This window comes from Battus philenor, unplaced genomic scaffold (genome assembly GCF_028537555.1).
Source record: "Battus philenor isolate CCGP_79_NKW_IND1 unplaced genomic scaffold, ilBatPhil1.0.hap1 SCAF_3, whole genome shotgun sequence".
Lineage (NCBI taxonomy): Eukaryota > Metazoa > Arthropoda > Insecta > Lepidoptera > Papilionidae > Battus > Battus philenor.
The window spans coordinates 10,109,667-10,131,953 of NW_027181693.1; the positions used below are offsets into that span (position 1 = coordinate 10,109,667).

The 22,287-nt window shown below is 30.6% G+C and overlaps 1 protein-coding gene across 2 annotated transcripts in view; it reads left to right on the forward strand.

Moving 5' to 3' along the window:
- The first annotated feature begins 11,460 nt into the window (after window positions 1-11,460).
- The window catches only part of LOC137926558 (uncharacterized), a 46,036-nt gene continuing 35,209 nt past the window's right edge, over window positions 11,461-22,287 (forward strand). Inside the window, exon 1 of one of the 2 annotated variants that reach the window (XM_068770202.1) lies at window positions 11,461-11,701. The gene's annotated coding sequence lies outside the window, so the exon portion shown is untranslated. Of the gene's footprint in view, window positions 11,702-13,047; window positions 13,097-22,287 lie in introns of those variants that run through there. The other variant, XM_068770204.1, reaches the window with a different exon arrangement.

The window sequence follows — 22,287 nt, forward strand, 5'->3', positions numbered from 1 at the left end:
TATAATCAGCATTGTTTGGTGTATAAATAGTCGAGCGGGTAGAAAAGTACGCCTTTTCAGTATTTTGTTCGCAGACGAGTAGTTTTGAGTTACATCCTGAAGCCGTAGAAGGTGACACTTGTACGCGGTAGGGGCAATATTGACTCAAGTGCAAGGTTTCTATCCCTGTCTGGTACTTGTTTGCAGAATAAAGCGCTATTAGGGTTCTGCGCAAAGAATGGAAAATTAAAGTTCTTTTATTTACGAATTATACTTTCCGAATATATCATTGATCTTCATTTTGAAGAAGTACTATAAAAATTTAAAATGTTTTAACATTTGTTTTATACATTAATAATATATTTCTTAACATCACCAGACAAATAAAATAGGCAAAAATATAAGAGATATTTTTTTTGTATATATTAATCAATTGAAACTTAATGTAATGATATTTAGTATAATTTAAAAATGTATCAAATATTCCCGGACTACGACGCGAACATTTGGACTAGCTTAATTAAAAATGGTAAGGAAGTTTAAAATATGATGATTAAATATCTTAAATTGTTGTGTGCAATGTGCAAATGCACATCTAACGTAAAAAGTTAACTGTCCCAAATTCTAAAGAATATAGAAAAATAATAAAGTTTTTGACATATATATCGATACGAGATGGAAGTGTATATGGGGTGTAAGCCCCTGATGGATCTCGAACTGTGCTTTCAATACTCCTAGATAGTAACATGAAAGAGAAATGTAAAGAAACTTTTTCAATAGCGACTCGTATTTGATTACTAGTCTCATTCAATAGTCTTGTTAGATCTAATTAAAACGAATCAATGAATTTAACCACTTAACGAGCAGTGGTAGCCCAGCGGTGGACGACTAAGCCTTTCGATCTCGGGTCGTGAGTTCGGTTTCCCAAAGAGAATATTATATAATTCATACTTTGTGCATTGATTATGTAGAATTGCAACCGCTTACAAAAAAATTTCCAGATGATGAACAGCAGCGTCGTGATTGTGGTATATCTCTCCATGGATATCTTTGAGAGAGAACTATGCCTTGCAGTGAGTGGCTATAGGCTGAAACGACGACGACGACTGAATAGGGTGCCAGGTAAAATTGAAATACTTGCCTTTATAAATCTATTTAATTATTTAATCCTAACTGCCCCAACAGACTTCGTATTGCCAAAGGTCCTGTCGCAGTAAAACACAAAAAAAATGTGTGAAAGTGTTATTATTCTATTCATCGTGTCTCAATAATAAAATACAACTACAATCATAAGATTTCTATTTTGTACATTGCAAGACCAATAACATTGTGTTTATAATTTGATCGTAATACTTTAATAAACACAAAATATTGCATGCCATACCTAATATTATTTATTCAATTGTGTTCTTCTGTTTCTCGTCAGTTTTTTCATTGCTAAGGACTTGTTTTTTAATTTACTAATACGTTAATGTTTAAAAAACGTTTTCCTTGCAATTTTGCCACTTTTATAACCATCGTCCTATAAAAAATGTTATTATGTATTGAGCGGGACATTCTCAAGTTTTACACAGTGCAAAAATAGTAGCTGTTCGTTTTTTATAAACAGGTTTATCGATAAATATATGTGGTAAAATTATGATTTATTGCCAATTTAAATTTATATATTCAGAGAGAGATTAGAACCGTAACCAGCTTATTTATTGCTTCTTGTTTTCTAGTGAAAATTTACTTTCCTGACAAGTACTTATAAGGCTTTACGTAATCATATTTTATGAGTAATTTAAAATTTGATTTTTTATTTTAAAACTTGATATTATTGAAAACATTTATTTTCCTGTTTAACCCCTTTTTTATTACAAAATGGTAAATGCAAATTACCCTTGATCAAAGGCTATCCATATCTGTCACCGTGCTATTTGAAATAGATTAGATTTACAGAGTTTTCGGTCTACAATATAAGTCTTACGTGTGATTCAAACTGAATGCAAATATTTTTACTAAATCTGTAATCACACAGTAAATCACATAAAAATTTTTTTTAATGACTTGCATATTGTATTTGAGCCAAAGTGATTATTCTTGTTACAATTTGAAAAAAGTAATTGAATTAGCTTTGAAAAACTTTATTAATATATATGTTGATCGGGTGTCTGTGTATTTGTTTCGCATAGCTTAAAGGATGGTGACGAAATTCATTTGAAATGTGGAGACGAGATTCTTTAAATAATATGTTTATTCAATTCCCATTTTGCTTTGTTTTATTTGCTTAACAAATATTTATATATGTTTGCAGAGTTTACTTAAAATTTTATCGTAAAAAATTATGCAGTGCTACTTTTTACACAATTTATTTCTTGTTTTATACGCAATCGTTTTCTTTATTCGTGTATGTATACTTAAGACACCATTATGAACAGGTTCATTACAATTGTCCGAATGTCTGTAATCGAACCTATGTATTTCAAGGTTCAATCGCATTGATATTGTAATCGGACTATGATTGACTGTTAAGTGTGATCAATCGTTAAGTTGTAGCCTGAACGGTCGTTGTGCGTTGTGACGCATCCTAAGCATTTATATACAATTTTTGTGTTCCTGGTTGTTAAAGGATAAATAATACATATAAAGACTTTTTAGAATTGCTTAGATCATTTTATTAAAATTTTAAGAGTTAACTGTATCATACGATTTGCAAACTTAATAATTGTTTCCAAAAAAATATTGAAATTAATTTATAAAATGTCATCGCTATACGCATTTTGCGGTACACGTAACTTCTTACATAATTTATACAATGCCCAAGTCAATGGCATCCTTAAAACCCACATATGTATCTAAATATTGTTACATAATATTTATGCCGTCAAAACATCACTTTCTCTTTGTTAATATTGTATGTTTGGTTTTATTTAGGTCGTGGTCTGCGTTCATTTGACTCACACCTTTGTTTTATGTATTCTAATTGAATACGTTAAGCAATGTAATAGCACCGTATAAATTACGTCTGTATATACATATTTATTTGAATATTATTTTTCTTCATATTATCTGTCACGGTTCCGCGTATAAACATTAAATAATGTATAAGTAAACGGAAATAATTTAATTAATCAATAATTATTTATTAATGTCTAAATATTTTAGTATAACTTAAATTGACTTTAGAGGGTTGACTAGAACTTACTGTGTGTAACAGCTATCGAACCAGTTGGTGAGAATGAAAAAACGGATCTTGTTTAAAATTGTCGCTTGATTTTTATATTTTTGTAGTATTTAATTTTTGAAAAAATAATATTTAACGTTTGAAACGGAAATGCTGCTATGATTTCATGCTTACATTTAAATTATTTAAAAAAAATGTGCTTTAAAAATAAATTGCTGTGATAGTTATTAAAATAAATGCTATAAACACTGATACAATAATTGAAGGTTGCACGAAACGTACAAAGTATAAAGGTCGACTTACAGCGTTGAAAATCGAACACTGCATTCAATGTCACTTAAAATTATTAGGCCAATGTCCTCACGTACCTCAAGCTCTAAGTTCTGATGTACGAAATATTTTTATTGCACATATGTACGTAATATTTTTGTTCTTATTTTTGATGGCTATTTTGTGTAGTATTTATGCGACCATCATTGTGCAACTTCTTAAAATGTATTAATATATAAAGTCAGATTAATTTTTTAACGGGACAAACTGCTGTCCAAATAGCATTTACATAGTTTTTGAGGGTGAAAGGGGGCAATTGCAAACGCCTGTCAGCCTAAACCTCTTTTAGGTAGCAAAGCACAAGGGCTGTCTGAGCTCGGGCTGTTATATTCTACTATACTACCGAATAGCCACCCAGACTGTGGAACTCGCAGTTCGCTTGTACCGGCTCTCTAGTGACCTGGCGCAAGTGCCCTCTTGAGAAGTCCTCGGTTTAGGCGGTTACTCAAAACGCTTTTAGCATTTTGACTTAAAGACACTTGAGAGAGCTAAACCACGACTAAGTTCAGATTTATATGAAGGTGTACTTTATACAGACATATCATTTATTGTTGAACTACATACCAGAATAAGTAAAAAGGTGACACAATTAACATATTAATTTAATTAACATAATATTAGAAAAGACTAATCCAAAATTTATAATCAATCAATTTATAATCCAAAATATATAATTAAAATTTTGACTAATAATTTTACACGAAAAACAAATCTCCTAATTAGCGATAATCAATGTTAATAACAGACATCTTTACTATATTTTCAATTCCGACTTAAATTTCAAACTTAAAAATAAATAATGTGAAAGTTACGCTTGAGTTTAATGGATTGCAGAAAAGCTATTAATTACGAACCAATTAACTCTTGTTTCCGACAACTTTGTAATTGTTATATCGAGAATAGCTTATAGTTTTATAATTAATGAGTTCCATTACCCACAGAGTAGTCAGAAAATGTCTAAAGTTATGTCTAAAATTAATAGGCTTTACTTACAATTAAAGGAAAAGTGACTCAAATAATGGTATTAACTAAAATTAATCTTTTTACTTTTAATATAAAACTGTTTATGTTTTTTTTGTAATCTAGGATACCATTGTTGTTTTTTATACATGTTAGACGTTACTCATCCGCACAGCGCGAGTATGGAACAATCAGTCGGCTTCCTTATTTCCTGAGAAATATAACCAAAATACTTACAACGTCAAAGAGAACAGGTAATTAGGCTGCGTGCTTCATCTTCGACCACATCGTCGCTTTCCAACAGGCGAGTTGGTGGCTAAAACCGACTAATAATCAATAAAAAAAAATCGATAACAAGATCACAAACGTGCCACGGATTCTAAAGTCTGAAGTGTTGCGTCAAACCTGCCCAGGATTCATAAAGGTTATTTAAACAGTAAAACCAGTTGAAAGCGGAGCCTGCATCATACTTATTTCGGCGACCTTATAAAGATCATCTTTTCATCTTGTGGGTGGATGTGTTACGCTGCGTTTATCGATTCATGATCTTTACCCTAGAACCCAGAGTGTCCTTCCGTTCCATTTTATGTGGCATTTTGGTGGTGGATTTCGATTACTTTAGACAATGGATTTTCCATTTAAAATTTATGAATTTTTATTCACAATTGCACGTTTATTCACAATTAAGTTTAATAATTTATTTATTTAATCACTCGTTTAAATATTTTTATAAAATATTTACTTATTTACCTATTTACCTATTTACCTTTTTCACAAAGTGTGCAATAGCGGAATTAATGTTTTACAGGCATTCTCTACCAGTCAATCCAAGTTAAGTATACAATTAAGTTAAGAAAATTTCTTGTTATAAAATAAATTGTGTTATTATATATTAACACTTAAAGTTATGTCTAAGACAAAGTTACACCCCGCAATCAATACTTCATCAATAATCACAATTGCCTTTTGCACATAGCAATAGTAAACGCAGAATTCATTTCGTATTCTCTACTTCAATCACAGGACTGTAGGATGGCTTTAACTAGTCACTAATTTAATTTCATAAGCCCAAGAGTGTACAATAAAAAAAGTATTTTAAGTTGCAAATTCCATTCGTCACGTAAACGTAAATCTGTAATAAAAAAATGTATTTATTAAACCGTGTACAAACATATTAGCCGTATAGGTTATGTGACACAAACATAACACTTCTTTTTTAAATTAAGTTCAATAATATTTTTTCTTTCTGTTAAACCTTTTTATAATTAAGGAATTAAAGCTGTCAATATCTGTGACACAAACTAATGAGGACATAGTTAACGAACATTAGCTTTGTATTGAATAAATTTGTTTTGAATCGTATTTGGAATATTAATTTCAATGTCTAAAAGTAAGGATTTTAATTCGTTATAGCGAAAATTAAATAATTAATTAAGTATATAATAACTAGGGCTTAAAAGGCAAAAATATTCACATTGTTCTGTTTCCAGTTAATGATTATTTGATTAGCCGTTAAACACCTGATATTCATTTGTTTTATAATAAATGATGGTTCCCGGGCTATACTATGATAAATTCTTAACAGAAACATAGTAATAAAATTTAAAAGGCAGAGTAATTAAAACTACAAGTCTACTAATTATTAGTAAATATAATGAATTTGTTTATTACACCCCACTATGTTAAAAACCATTTCCTCGAACAGAAGGAATGTGACCTGCACTCGAACTTATATTGAAACATGATAGAGAGTTACGTCTAACTAGTTTACGGGCGTGTGAATGTGCGAAGATATTAAGTAACTTTTACATTAGCAGCTTGAGGAACCTTAATTGTTCACTAGATGAATACATAATTATCTATTTATGCTCGTCGCATCTTCCGCTCGGCATCCGTGTTTTTGTTCGCCATTCTTAGCACAAACTATAGCCCATTGTCCTTTGCTAGACACAGTGTGATTAACGAGCGCACTGGCATTATATTTTTTAGATATTCCAATTCGTAAAGAAATAAAAAGTTATCGATTTCTATATCAGCAGAAAAAAAAATTACTAAAAAATTTTCATTGCATATTTCAATAATTGCTATTTAAACATATAAAACTATAGTTATATCCACATTATTTCCAGAGACAACGAAATAAACTGCGAATTATTTTCTCGAACTCGGTCACGAGTTTACACTGTCATTACACATTAATTTGAAATAACAGCATTTACGAATAGCCTGACAAAAATTAAAACCGTACTTAATTATATCGGGTACAGCTTATTTGGCATGAAATACATTGTATTGAAAAAACTTGTTATTTGACTAATAAGATAAGTCTAAGTTTAATTTAATATTTTTATTTCATTTTATATGGAAGTTTTTTAAGCAAATTTATTAATGATTTAGTTATTAGCTAATTTTTTGTACATTTTGATGTCTTTGTTTGTCTTACACATTCAGTCAACTTATGGTTGATAAAAGACGACCTCAGTTCTTGCTTATACACAAGCATCTAAAGGTCGCCCATTTTTAGTCTTGTGGGAAATCCTACCTGGGACACCTTTTCCTTGCAAGAGCAGAGAAAGAGTTATGCCTGATTCTTATCAGCTAAAACCCCACAAACTGTTTTATCGCCTTTTGTTAAAACTACGAGTACGCTTTCACATACTACCGCAGTTTTAACAGCAGTAGCCTAGTCTTAATGCCCTAGGGTAGAGCTGCAGCCCGTTACGTCATCACAAAGTCGCGCGTCACCTCGGGACCAGGACATATATGCAATAAACCGCCTAAAATCCTTCGGCAAGTCGTTGTTATGGGAGCTGGAGAAGTGTAAGTACAATCACCTCCAGCGTTCAGGCTCCGGCTATGGGTGAGAAGCTCAGATGTCCTTTCTCTCTTTCTCTCTCTCCGTAGCCTCCTTCTGAAACATTAAATTTTAACAAAAAGTTATACGGGCAATTAGTGACCTCACCTTTACACTATCGACCTAACGTAAGCAACCAAAAAGAGGTCGGTCTTCACAAAATCAGCGAGTTCTTGATGCGTTTCAACTCAAGCTGTGTACCCCTCAAACGTTTGGGAATCCGTGTCCGCGTTGCAGCAAACGCCGCTAGGCCGGCCTAAGTCAACGTACTAAATACATTAGCGGTATACCTTAGCAAGTGAATTATTTTCCAAGGCCATTTATTTCTATACTCACCGTTCAAACTACACTTGTACGAAATACATTAATGACAAATTTACTACCATTAAAATAAATTATGATTAATATTGATCATTGTAACGCATGTCATCATTACTACACCATATGTTAATATTAAATAATTTAGTCGTAGAATAGAAAATAAAAGAAAAGTTGGCAGTAACTTTCCGTCATCCGTCATTGGGGAATGCTGAATGACAGCACATCCATTAGAGATTTCCTTTTCATTGCTTTCTGAGCCTGGCTGCGGATATCGGAATGCCATATTGGATTTCATTGAACTATCAGTGGCTTTTACTTTGTTTTCAATAAAGTAATTTTCTTCTTAATAGAAATTTATAGCGACTAGAAAAAGCTTAAATTGAATTAAAATTGAAAGTCATATGTAATGATTTATATTTCACATTGCATAATTTATTTAAATATACATTATGGAACAATATTTTTATACGATTTTTTTTATTAAGCTCAATGTAATCCAATATTCAAATTCTTTGTATATCCATGGCTTATAAAGCTACCAATTATTTATCTATAATTACTTTATGACAAATGACTCGATTCTGATCACCTGGACTCTGGTAGACATAGTCGATATCTATTATGTACATGACAATTTAATCTATATCCATAAGAAGATTGGCAAATATAAAAATAATACTATGCACACAAGATAGTACTTGTAATAAATATATTTTTATATTACCTATCTCTTAGCTGCATAAAATTAGTAATCAGTTTGTGTACAACTTTGTACGATATTACAATACTTTCTAATGTAATTACTTTTTTTGTGTTATAAAATTAACAAGCGCATTAAACAAAAAGTTTTAAAAATCTATTTACAGTGTGTAGGATTTACAAAGACATTGTAAAAATTACTACAAAAAAACTCATCTGAGTTTGTTGTTAACTCTTCTCTAATCAAGACGCGATTGGAATTCCCATAACTTTAAGTGAAAGGGCGCCATTATAGAGGATGACAATCTTCTAAATTATATTTTTATTAAATTATGCTCTTCAGGCTTTCTTCTCATAGCGTACACAAGCGGTCAATAAGCGGATAGTAACAAAAACAAATGAATAACCTTAACAACAAGTAGCGCAGAGCTTCCTCTCTCTTTCTCTCTCTCTCTGTTTATGCAATGAATTGGTCCATAATAGCCACCCGAAAGTAAAGCCTTTGAAACTCTCCTTTGGATTTGATCAGTGACTTGTCTTAATAATGACGTATTAATTTGGAACAGCTCTATAGCTCTTGGCTAAAACGGCGATCGAAGCTCTTACATTAACAAAACTTTGTGTCTTATTACACTTTAGGACTTAAAGGAATAAATACTCATACGCTAATGTGTATGTTTGCTTTGTTAAGGTTAATTATTAAAATAATTAGAAAGTAGCTTAAACAGGCATTTACTGAATGTATACGGTGTAGTACCATTGTAGTAATTAATGATAAATAATTGTTCAGCAAATAAGTTATATATTCCCCTTTTAAAACTTTTACTACCTTTTTCAAATCACACTTCTTAAAGTGATTACTACGAAACTTCCGGCAAGACAAAGTCTGCAGGAACATATAGTAAAGAGTAATTAATTTTAACGTCTAGTAATTTTAATTTTTAGACGGTTTTTATTACCTTATCATTACCTTAATTATTTCTGTAATCATTAAATTTTTGGGAGGTTATGAAATACATTAATTGAATGCAAATGAGCTCTTACGATATTACACCTAATTTCAATGAACCGGAGTTGAAAATAATAATTTGGCAAGCCTTATCGAAATTGCACCTAACATTACTCCAAACATAAGCCGTTAATATTAATGCAATTAGCGATTCTCAGGGACTTAAATGCCTAATCATGTGTGCGGCAATAGAGTTAAAACGCGCAATTATAATTATGTACGCATACGCCAAACTAATCCATAACTTATTGTAAACAGTCATGACCTATCTAATGCAGCGTTTGACATAGTGAGATACTCGATAACTAATCTGTCTACGAAGTAGATACTATTACATAACGATAAACAGAGTTATGCGTATATCTAATCTCTGTTTACATTGCCTTTATATTTTATCTGCAGTGTTTCGCAACCTTAGAGACTTTTAAAAAATAATAGCACACGCTTAAAAAAATTCAATTGTTTTTTAAGTAAAACATTTCGAAACTTATTTTATTTATATTTTAACTAATATTTAACAATTAATAATTATGTTTACAAAATGTTTTATTGTTAAAAGTAAAATATTTAATGAAAAACCCTAAATTATTTTGGATTTTTTATTACCGGTACTCCCTTGAAACTATGTACATTTTATAATATAACAAGGTATCTTTAAATTTGTCTTTTAAACATTATGTATTAATTTAATACACAAGTGTTTTAACTTGTTTCTGTAGTAACAAACACAACCGGTGGTGTTCCACAAAAATAATCATATTTACAAATAGCCATTATGAATACATGGCAAAAAAAATCCAACTCCGAATGTGCGTCTCACAATTGAGTTGCATCCAAGCGCACGTGCAAGTTAAGAAAAATACAAGCACCACACGCAACGACGTCTAAATAGTAACAGATGTTAAAAAGGGAGTTCTTAAATAAAATAATAATATGGAACTGTCAATTACATGATAAATGTTTATTTTTGTTTAAAATATCTTAATTTTAATATTTATTTAAACCTCTTAGAGGTTACTATGCTATCTCTACTGATCAACCTACAATACATGTGTATTATTAATAACGAAGATATCATTCAAGTTTAATTCATTAAATTATATTAAATACAGCGACTGCTTATACAAATAATATTACACTTAAACTACGCCCACAGTTTACCAACAATACATCAATAATAAAGAATTATTTCGAAAAAGTAAAGTGTGAAAAAGGGAACCTCGCAGTCATGATATTGTTTGATCAGTTATTATTACAAAACATCATCTATGCGTTCCTATTTTGCTTTCTCGATTGTTCACCGCAGAAATATATAATATTCACGCATATGTTTATTAACGACGAAGTTCCCGGGTGAAGATAATATAAAAATTATTTTTTTTAACCTTAAACCTTTTTTTAACCTTAAAAGTACACATACAACGTTTTAAAAGTACAGAATTCGAAAATAAATTCAATATTTTTATATTAAACTTAGTAGTTACATACCTTTTTCAACTGTTAGTTATTTTTACGATATGATTATTAAAGCTGGTGCTACTAGCTCGGAAAGCTGATCTGCTGCGAAGAGCTGGCTAGAAATTCAACACTTACTCTTATAAAAGTTAGATGATGTTTTAATGTTTGATGACTATATTAAGAGAAGACTTTATAGCTTCAACCTTATAAACGAGGGAAAAAACGGAGGTTCACACATTTCGATGAAAATAAAAATATAATAACTCGAATGTATTCTAAGATGTATTTAACGATATAATTTAAGATTTAAAACAAAAAAAAACTAACAAGAATTAATAAGTAAAGATGACATAAGCAACGATAAATTGTAAAAAAAAATATAACGTAACTGCTTTTTTATATATTATTCTTTTTATTATGAAATTGGAACACCAGTGAAATTGAATATTCATTCTTAAAATCGTTTAAGTGAATTACACAACAATAGCTTTAAAAACTATTATTATTATGGGTAAAGTAATACCATTGACACAGCAAAACCAAAAAGCCTTTACTCTGCGTCCTATAACAGTTTAGAAGCTGCGCATTTGCCGTTTGGGGCTTACACGGGCTTCGCAAACTGACACTACACGCTTGAAACCCGCACTTTACGCCGTCCCCGACATCAGTCGGACACCGACGACCGGTTAATGTTTACGTCTCGTCCGAACGCGCGAACGAAACCCGAAGTTATTCTCTTCGTCACACACTGTGACGTCAAGTGATGTGAAACTTGTGATAGAGACATAAAAATATCTAAAATTTATAACAATACTACGCACAAAAATCAATAAGTGTATACCGCACAGTGGCTGGAACCAAAAACGAGTGAAGTTTGTTTTTACTGGCCCGTTTGCGCCGGTACACTAATTGCTGTTTGCTGTAGGTAAGCAAAGTTCGTTCCTACCAATGTTTTTGCTGTCGTAAACAATTAATTCATCAGCTTTTTAATATAAGCCCACTCTTTCATAAATTATAATTACTCTCGCCTACATCTTGTAATTATTACTATAATATCAATATATTTAATCATGTTAAAAAGACAAAAAGATCTGGCTTATTACGTCTCCCGTATTTTTGCCGCATTTGATGACTCGAAACCAGTTTTCGGATTCTTATAATAGTTTGTTGGTACGTGTTTTTTTTTGTTTTTTTAATTTTATTACATTTCAGTGTTAAAAATATATAAGCATAAGAAATCTTGTGTATAGTAATTTATCAACATTATTTATTTGTGTTTCTTATTTTCAAGAAATATCCAAAATTTAGTCCCATAAGCGTCTCATAAACTACATTTATAATAAATATGTATTTCCGGATACGATCGTCCATATTTCGTTAATAAATTAGACATAAACATTATTCATAATACGAATCACTAATTTAATTTAACATGACACAACATATAAGATCAATATTATTATCATAAGGAATTTTAATTAGTTATGTATTAATAGTCACAAATATTTACTAATACTTTATACATTAAGTAGCCAAAGTTAAAGTACTATCTAAAACGTAAGATAACTTAAATTTTTCAGTGGCACTTCTTTATAACCCCAAAAATAACATAACAGTTGTTCGAAACGGTTTTTGAAATTGCTTATTTATTTATAAAAACAATTTTATTATTACTGCATATAAAGAATAAATATTTAATGCTTTACAGAAATGAACCACATTTAATGGCTTAGATATTTTATATTAAGGCTATTTTGCACCGTAATAAACTTGCGGTAACACTGGACAAAGGCTTCTTATCATCATGCCGTAACCGACAACCGATATACAACACCCGTATATTTTATAATGGGGGTCGGTTATTTTGACGCTTGACTAACTGACTTTACCGTCTAGTCGCTTTTAACGGTAATTGAAATTATGTGTTTATTTATAAGGTTTTGGTAATCATTTTTATTGGTTTATAATACCTAAACTTCATTTTATTGTGCCAAACAATTTAAAATGTCAATTACTTTCCTGTTAAATCCATTTTAAATTTAAACGTTACGTTTAATTTTTAAGACTGACAATTTTCGGCTACACGTTTTAAGTATCATCATCATTATTATAATTTCAGCCGTAGATTGTCCACTGTGGACATAGTTTCCCCCATAGATTTTCAGTAGAACCAACACTTTTCGACGACCTCACCAAGGCTTCGCTGCGCTTGCTGGTTCGTGATTTCTCCCGTGGTCGTCTCGGCTAAAGAACCTTGACGCCCCAGCGGCCATCCAGTCTACTTGCTATGTTACACTAACTTGGAAATCCTCTAGGCTATGTCTATTGCTTTCGTCCGTCTACATAAACGTCTTCACAATCGTATTTTGATCTCGTAAAACTCTCCCTTACTTTATCTTTTCTTGTATTACGGGAGGAAATTGAGTAAATAAAAAACGCTCAACAATTTTCTACAAAGAGGTAAAGTGTAAATCTAGCATTTAGCGCCAAAAGGTACCGGACTGTATATTTGTTTTATTTTTCTTATTAATGTTCAGTAAACATTCGGAAAAGGAATAAAAATACTACTATTATATTTCTAATATGAACATATGCTATAAAAAATCATAGAACTAATGTAGTAGATTTTGATTGATAAATAATTTAATGATGTTTTTCTTTGTAAATACGCAATATTGCTTTTGCTGGCAACTCTAATCTGTATAACGTATCATTATATAGTTTTGGTATTTTGTTATTTACTAGAAGCACTCAGTCAATATACACTTCTGAAGCTGTAATTCACTAGATCTCTTTTTCTTTCATATTATTTACCAAAGAACCTAACTTAGGTAAATAATATGACAATCCAATTAAAAACCGATGAATTTGTAAAAGAAAATTGATAATTTTTTTACCTTAACGTCATAGTTATGTGATTGAACATCTGCGCATTAATTGTAATACGCCATGCTAAAAGCTGGTTTAAGGTTTTGTCCAGAATGGCTAGTTTTCATTTTATATCTTAGGATCACTATGCAAGACCAGAAAAACATATGATTAATCAAAAAAGTCCACTGAAATAAATTAAACAAAAAGGCAAAAATAATGTTTTAATGTAAATACAAGTTCACGATAAAAGTTAATTGAAACCTTTATCGTAGATTTTAAGGGAGTTGTAACATAAATAAAGAATCGTATACAAAATAAATAATTTATGTTTTTAAATTACGATATCGCCCAGTAAAATTGATTTCACATTTGAACGGATGCTGTGAATTAATTAAGAGGCAAGGCGATTCTCCAGTATTAATTAAAATTTTGTCTTCGCTTCGACGGTTGCCTGTGCGATAAATAATGTTTTTCTTAATCAATTCATGAAAAACATCGTCTATGGGTATATCTATATTAATTATTAATAAATTACAATATATTTTTCTAATAAGTATTTAATACATTGAGGAAAAGTGTAAATGAAAGTTGTATAATGTTACAATATTAATGAATGTTAATAATAATCTTGTATAATTAATTTGTTTTATCGAAGCATAAGTCTAATCGTTAAACTAACATTTTAATTAGAGTGATATTTTTTGCAATTTGTCATAATATATGTTAACATAATACGTCCTACATGAATATGATTCCTCCACATTCATACAAAAGCTTATAAAATGTGGCGTAAATCAATTTCTTAATTAACGAGCTTTATAATGCTGTATAGGAAGAAATAGATGCATGAAATCATCGTTGTTGCAGCTATAGGTCCTCTGATGGATCGAATCGGAAGCCGCCCGCATTTGTGCTGTAATTAAAGTAATATCCTGTAATACTTACTAGTAGTTTTTTTTTTTAACAAAACGGGGAAAATGATAAGATACGAACTAAAGAAATGTAATTTCTACAAATATAAGGTAGCTAATAAATATTGAATTATCTCGCATAGCAAACACTGCATGCCGACATCATTCTCTCGTCGATAATGTTTACTTACGATATGTCATCCTGCCGGCCATTTACCTAGACGGCGAAGGAAATAATAAACATAACAAATTACGTACTCCTATCTCCAGAACAGTGCAGATAAGGCAGGGTAATGTCCTGAAGACATCCGCCTCGGATAGCGGGATATCGGGTGACATTAAGTATACTAAATATTAATATGACGTATTTCACACATTTTAAATCTTTTATATGCTGCGTCTACGTGTGATTTTTGTGACGGGTTGTCATTTTTCCTATTAGCGTTTACAGATTGTTCAAGTTTGAACGAACAGGGCGCAGGTGGTGTTTAGCTTAAACCTTGTTTTGTAGCATAGCAATGTCATGAGCTTGGCTTGTGTTTCATAATTATTTATTACCTTCAATAATGATTAAAGTAACAATACATTTGATAATTATTGTTAAATTTCGCAGCGCAGTGGCTAAACATTGGGAGATGAAACGGTGAAGGAAAACATCTTAAAAAATCGATATGCCATTTTTCCAAGTTCAAACATTGTTTAAAATCTGCAACATACATGAATCTCTAATATGCCCGCTTGGCAGATAATCCCAAAGAAGAGACTGAGGACAGTGATAAAATTGAAAGGGCTAAAACAATTAATAGTTTTCAGAGGAAATAAAATTATATTGTTTCTTCCTATTTTTAAGAACATTGAAATGTGTTATACTAACAAAAGTAACTATTATTCGGATAACAAATATATCTTAAGCCCACACAATTTTGATGAAACCTAGTTAGAAAAATTACTAGGACATTTGTATGCGGAAGGAGTGAAGTCTCTTTGGAAAATCATATAACCCGTCAAGAACAACTTCAATTGATTTATGGAACGTGCTTACAAAGCAACATTAGTAGGATAACTAAATATTTAGTTAGGTCTGGAGTTTGGTCGGTGATGGTGAATATAATGCATCGCTAAAGACTTTCTTAAGCTGGCAGGTTGTCAGCCTCGAGCACCATACTGCTCCCCCTACAACGCGATGAACCCAGCACTCGTACAATAAATCCATAGAATGCCGAGAAGTTACGTATCTATCTTTAATACCTTGACGCAGTTTCCGTTCAATACATTAAGGTCCATATAGTATGAATTCAAATTAATACCATGGGTAAGTGCGTTGTATTTAGTAATATTATTTGGGAAGTTGCTTGTTATAGAGTTAAACCAATAACATGTAACAGAAAATACATTTTTTTATGAACGACGGTGAATATTCATCATTTGTTTAACAGTTCATCTGTACCCCTTACTTAATAATTGACAGCGAAGTTCGCTGAATTATTACTTGAAAGAATATAAGGCGACTTAATAAATGAAATGCATTTTTATTGAAAATCGTACTTTCAATACTCAAAAGAATCACTGGGACTTTCAAGAGCGACCATTCATGTAATGTCAAAAAATGATTAGAAATTCCACACTTTTCAAATTAAGATTTTATAAAGCTGAAAGAATTTGTGCAAATTTAAAAGAAAATTTTCTTCGAAAAACAGCTTAATTGAACTAAGTTTATTGCAGCATGTGGCGCAAACCACAAGGCTCCGTTTTGAACAGTCTGTGAAAAGACACAAAGACACTCGGATCACAAACTCTTCTAAAAATGTAATCCGAATTTATATTCGATAATTTAATGTTTTTTTTTAAAACTAGGTGTCAAATGTTTCATTTTTTTGCAGGTTTGAAAACCCATCTGCCGCACAAAACTAGATAACTTCGACTAATAATTATATGTATGGAAAATAAAAGATAAAAGACCACCCATGCGATTACCTATCTGCTATTTTGATCAAAACAAATCAATAACTGGATTCTCCATTACTGGTATATATTTTAGGATGTATATTTGTATATCTTATTTAGTTAAATAATATCTCTCGGAAGTATTTCATTTAAGAATGATTTACATAATAAATTGTATATTCTCCATAATTTCCGTATGTTTCAATTTACTTGTTCGTGACATAAAATGCATTGTCAGAAACAATAATAAAATTTATGCAACTCTTAAAAAGCAGAATTGATAACGCAGCAACAATGGATTTACGATTTGCTCTAATAATATAATTTCTTACCATTTGCTTGCTGAAGTAAAAAAAACGCTTAGTAACCGAACGATACCATTAAGCGAAATATTAAAAAAAACGTGAACACTTTTTGCTGTTATATTGCTAAATACAGTACATTTATATCTTATATTTACTAAGTGAACGAAATGTTTATAAATCAGACAGATATTACTAACTAACGAAGGGGTTGGTCGTTAAAGGTACAGACCTTTTAAACCTTCTGCCATTTGCTGAACGTGTCCTAAACAGCTGCCTCGAGAAAAAACGAAAAGGTTTCGCAAATTTTACCCTAAACTCAATTCAACTAATTACTTTAGTCCTACTGTTGTCAAAAACATAATTATTTATTATATTAATTATTTATTATTAAACATAATGAAACATTTTAATAAACTTTTCAAGTTTAAATATACTATTTTTAGAACAAAAATGTAAATTATTAATACATTCAAAAGGACTCAAATTTATCAGTTATGCGATTATTTATGTCGACGATTATGAGAAATAGTTTTTCGCTTTTGATTTTATATTTTAGGATTATTTATTACATTATTTAAAGTCAGGCGCAATGATATTTGAATAAAAACCATTTAAATTTTATAAGTTGAATAAATAAAAGGTTTGATAAGTAAAGATGATCGTAAATCAATTAGTAACCATCCAATGCTCTTTGTTTCAGTTTCCTTATTAATGAAATAGATAAGAATAAAATTATGTAACTGTACAAACGTATCTTTATAATACAAGAAAGTTACGAAACCAGTTCGTTCATTTCATGGAAAGAAAGATAGCCAAATGAAATGTTATATAATAATATAATGTCGCTTAAATGCACAGCTTATTATGGGTTCTACACAAATTTTATATTAACTACAGTTTAGTAAGTAGCATTTTTAAGCTTTACGGTGCCATAATTCTGACCACTCTTCTAGTAGGAAATAATTTTTTTTATTGTGAGAATGTCCTACACGGTGTACTTCTCTGGTGCTCCGGCAACAAAAGATTTATGATGGACTCCTGGCAGAACACGCTTTCCTAAACGCCTTCAGTCGAAACTAGCAACTATTTTCCACAATATCGTATTTTCAAAGACGCTAATGTTATGTCCAATGAAATCAAGTATAGCTGAAAACCCTACATTCTCATTAAAATACGTGTAAAGGCCATGCAGCTGAGGAACTGAAACCCTGATATCATAAGAAAAAAAACCTAATAAACGTAAAGTACTTTTCTAAATTCGCTTTTCTCTCTCTTTTGCTGTTTATTTCTTAAAGTTTATACATGCACATATAAAAAATCTATACGCATGTTATGATATGTTGTTAATCTTGTAATATCACTCTTAAAACACAGATCTTTCTCAGACAGAAATATTGTGCGTAAAAGTATACATCATGTGAGACCAGTGTAAATAGTGGATATAGAAGATAGATTGTTTTGACATAACTAATGAAATAAAATAATCAGAGCTACGTTACAAATATTTAGCAAATGACCATTTAATGACGTCGTGACCTAGTGGTCAATGAACTCGACGCACACCTTTACATTGACGAACCTCTCAAACATCGCGCTCTTGAACTATATGTTTATATCACTAGGCCGTATGTTTTTAGCACTTTATTGTATAAAACGGTGCTAAATCATTAATAAACAGTTTTAACATCTTTCAAATGTACGTGATATTTAATTTCACAACAAACCTGTTTCCAAATGTTTATAAATGTTATAACAAGATACAAAATAATCAAGACACCAATCGATTCGATTTACAAACAGGTAAATATAGGGAAAAACCTGATGGAACAAGTTATACATACTAACTTGTGAACTTTAAAGGAAAATATTGCTTAAGAGAGTAGTCAAGTATCTTGCATGTACAGTTATCAATATTTAAGCATATATATATATATATATATATATATATATATATATATATATATATATATACAAAATTCTTCTGTATTATTTCTAATTGATTTTGATATTGAATGTAAATTTCTTTTTTGAAATATTGACTGTAAATTTTTATATTTTTACATAACAATCTAAATAAAAACTTGTAATTCAAATTTAGTACTATGTTAAAGGGAACACAGGTTGTCTCTTGTGTCGAGTTGACGTGTGATACCTATCTGGGCAAGAATTAGTTTGGAAAACTCCTAATACATTATAGTTTATCCGTATTTAAATAAGACATGTACTATTCTGTCCACACAAGTTCCCGGGAGGTTAAACATTATTCATGAGTTGTCGATCAACTAACACTGCAAAGATCTATTTAAAGCTTGGAATAACGCCAAACTATATCACCTTAACGCCTACTTACCAATAAAACCCATTAAAATTATCTTAATGTCTTTTCAAAATAACGTACACTGTTTTTAAATTTGAGTTTTTACAGTGTTCTGTAAATTAAAGTCAATCCAGTTATAGATCACGTATTGAATAACCCCCCAAAATTAATTATTGAAAATACATGTTCATTTATTAAAATAATTACTTTGACGTATTTAATTGTTTCAATTAAGTTAATAATATGAAAATAGTACCTATATTGTTCTTTCTATTATAATGGTTAATGATATTTACTTTATCATTTGTTTTTTCGTTTTATAACCCTTCAATAAATGAAAGAAAAAAATGTATACTTCAACTGACTAATTTTGAAATAAATTAGCATTTTTTGTTAATTCATATGACCAAGTTATTACTATATCTAACACATCAAAAAAGAGTAGAAAATGGTCTAATTTTTTTATTATATTTCAGTTAGTACTCTGTCATCCGATTTCAGATTGACGTTGACTTAGGGAACGTCTATATAAAGAATCAAACCGTAGAGATGTGTTACACGAACTATTTTAATATTTTCAATGTCTTAGATGGCACAAATTTACCGGAGATACCTTTTACACAAGACCATCTAAGTGGACGTCAAACCTTTTCACCGCTCAATATTAGAATTACTACGGTTCAGTTTGGGCACAAGCTTAATGGAAATCTTTATTTTAATTTTAGTTTAAAATTTTATAAGTAAATAAAATCATATGTATATACATATATATTTCTTCAACCAGGTGAATTCTTGATTCGTCTCTAAGGTTTGTTGGTGTACAGGTTATCCTATGTATGTTATGAGGTATCCTATGTATGCTATGTATCCTATGAGGAAGTCAGTGATCGCTAAATGAAACGTGATTTACACTCTCAGTTTTATTTATCTCACAAATTAAAAAAAAATCATGGATGATTAATTAAATGGCCGAACTAATTCGTTAATTATCACGACCGGTTCGCGGCAAAGATTGAATTCGTGACGAGTGGAGGCGCGTTGCGCGACGGTCCGTAGCGCCGGTGGACTCAAAATAGTCACTTTACTCCGTCGTAAAAGTCTTAGTAACTTGCTCGAGACGGTCCATTTGTGTAAACATTAAACGGCACTTCTAAGCAATAATGTAATGTTACAACGATACGACCAATATTGTTACTACGCCAATGTACTGCCTTACTAAATATACATTGCGATCGGAAACTCAATTATGTAGGTATCTGTCGTGCTATTACTTCAACGACACTGAACCCTGTTAAACATATATTATTACTCATCTATTACATGTACGTGTAGTGAAGAGTACGGAACAGATTTTAATATCGTCTTTATAATAATCAATTTTTTACATTCATGTAGAATATCTAAGTATATTTCGTGAAGACTTTGTTCATAAAGTATTAATAAAATTGGAAATGTGTGATTGTCATTGTAAAAATCATGTATTTTATATATGTAAAGAGGTAGATTTCGGAGCGAAATGTTTTACGAAAAATATCATTTTTTAAGTGACGCGTGACTCAAAAACACGTGTTAAAAACGTATCTTGAAACTATAAACGGTCCGAACTAATGGCTGTGTAAGTAACCTCAGGTGTGGGGAAGACAACCTCGGCTGACGGCAAAGTTCAGTGCTCCTTCATTCTATGCTCTCATACTTCCATGTTGCGAGGTAAAACACACTTTATTTCACAGCGTTTGAATAACTTTTGAAATAAAACGACCACATTCATTGCGTTCCGATTAACTTCTGAATATTACGGATAAAAATGACACTATAGCTTGTCTACAACAAAAATACAAAATACTTAAATATAATTTCCTTGGCAGAAATGTTAAAAATTGAATTGTGAAATTATGAACAACACAGATACAGAAATTTAATTTACTTTACAATCAATTTAAATGATGCAATGAAATGTCATCATTTAATAAATAGGGCGTTTCATCACACATTACGTGTGCAGTTTCACCAAGAGCTCTATAAAATCGCAAGCATGTATTCAATGTGACAAGTTTTGCAATCAATGACGTTTATTTAAAGCCTCTTATAAGGCTCTCAATACACGTCACATTTTATAATATAGTATTTTTTTACTCTAACTGCAATCTCGGTCTATTTTTAAATAATGAAATATAGCCTATTTTGATTTTTATATCTAAATTACTTATACTTATAAGTAATTTAGATATAAATTATATCAATTATATCTAAATTATATTAATTATATAAATTATATCTTATTTTATTGAAGATGTTACAGGTAACTTTAAGACATTTGAAATCGCTACCAATGTTCAATAAAATTGTAAGAGATATTTTTTTCTTATCGAATAAGTGCGCCTTCATCTAAATTTTAACCTTCACCCAAAGAATGATTGTTTCAAAATTCATTATTGTTTTTATAATTATGTATATTAATGTATATATTATTAGTATATATTCACAGTGTCTGGAGGCAAAATTTGGATTTGAAATAGATATAAAATACACTACAATAAAACATTTATCTCAATAAACATTAAAAAGAAGAATTGTGCGGATTTATTTCTTAAAAATTACGTTGTCCAAATGTAAACCATCACTTTTCCCACCCCCTTATAATCTACCCCCACAAAAACCTAGTGACATACCCATGTCACTAGTGTGTCACTGGGCACCCGCCCAGAAGTTGTCACCAAAACGACTCATAAATTTTTCAGGAAAGAAATCACGAGGAAGCGCCATGGTTTCTCTAGCTGTGAGACACCGTCTTGTCACCTGCGTACAATAGAGTGCATTGCATAAAATAAATAAGTTAAATTCTGTTTTGGTAATTTAATTAACATACTGTTGACCTAATAGTCGTTGTTATAATAGATCATGGCGACATAAAAATGTAAATAAAGCATCTATAAGTTTTGTTACATAATTTTAAGGCAGTGTTTTGATTTATGACATGCTTTTAGATAACCTACTACACACAACGACAAACTGTATTAGAATTTTTTTAAAATTTTCTCATTGTTATGCAATATGAAAGTACTATTACGAGAATGTCAATTAGTGACATGAACTCCTAAAGCGTACAAGCACACTACTAAGCCTTAAAAATTAAATAGGCGTCGTTACGAGACCAGTATCAAAG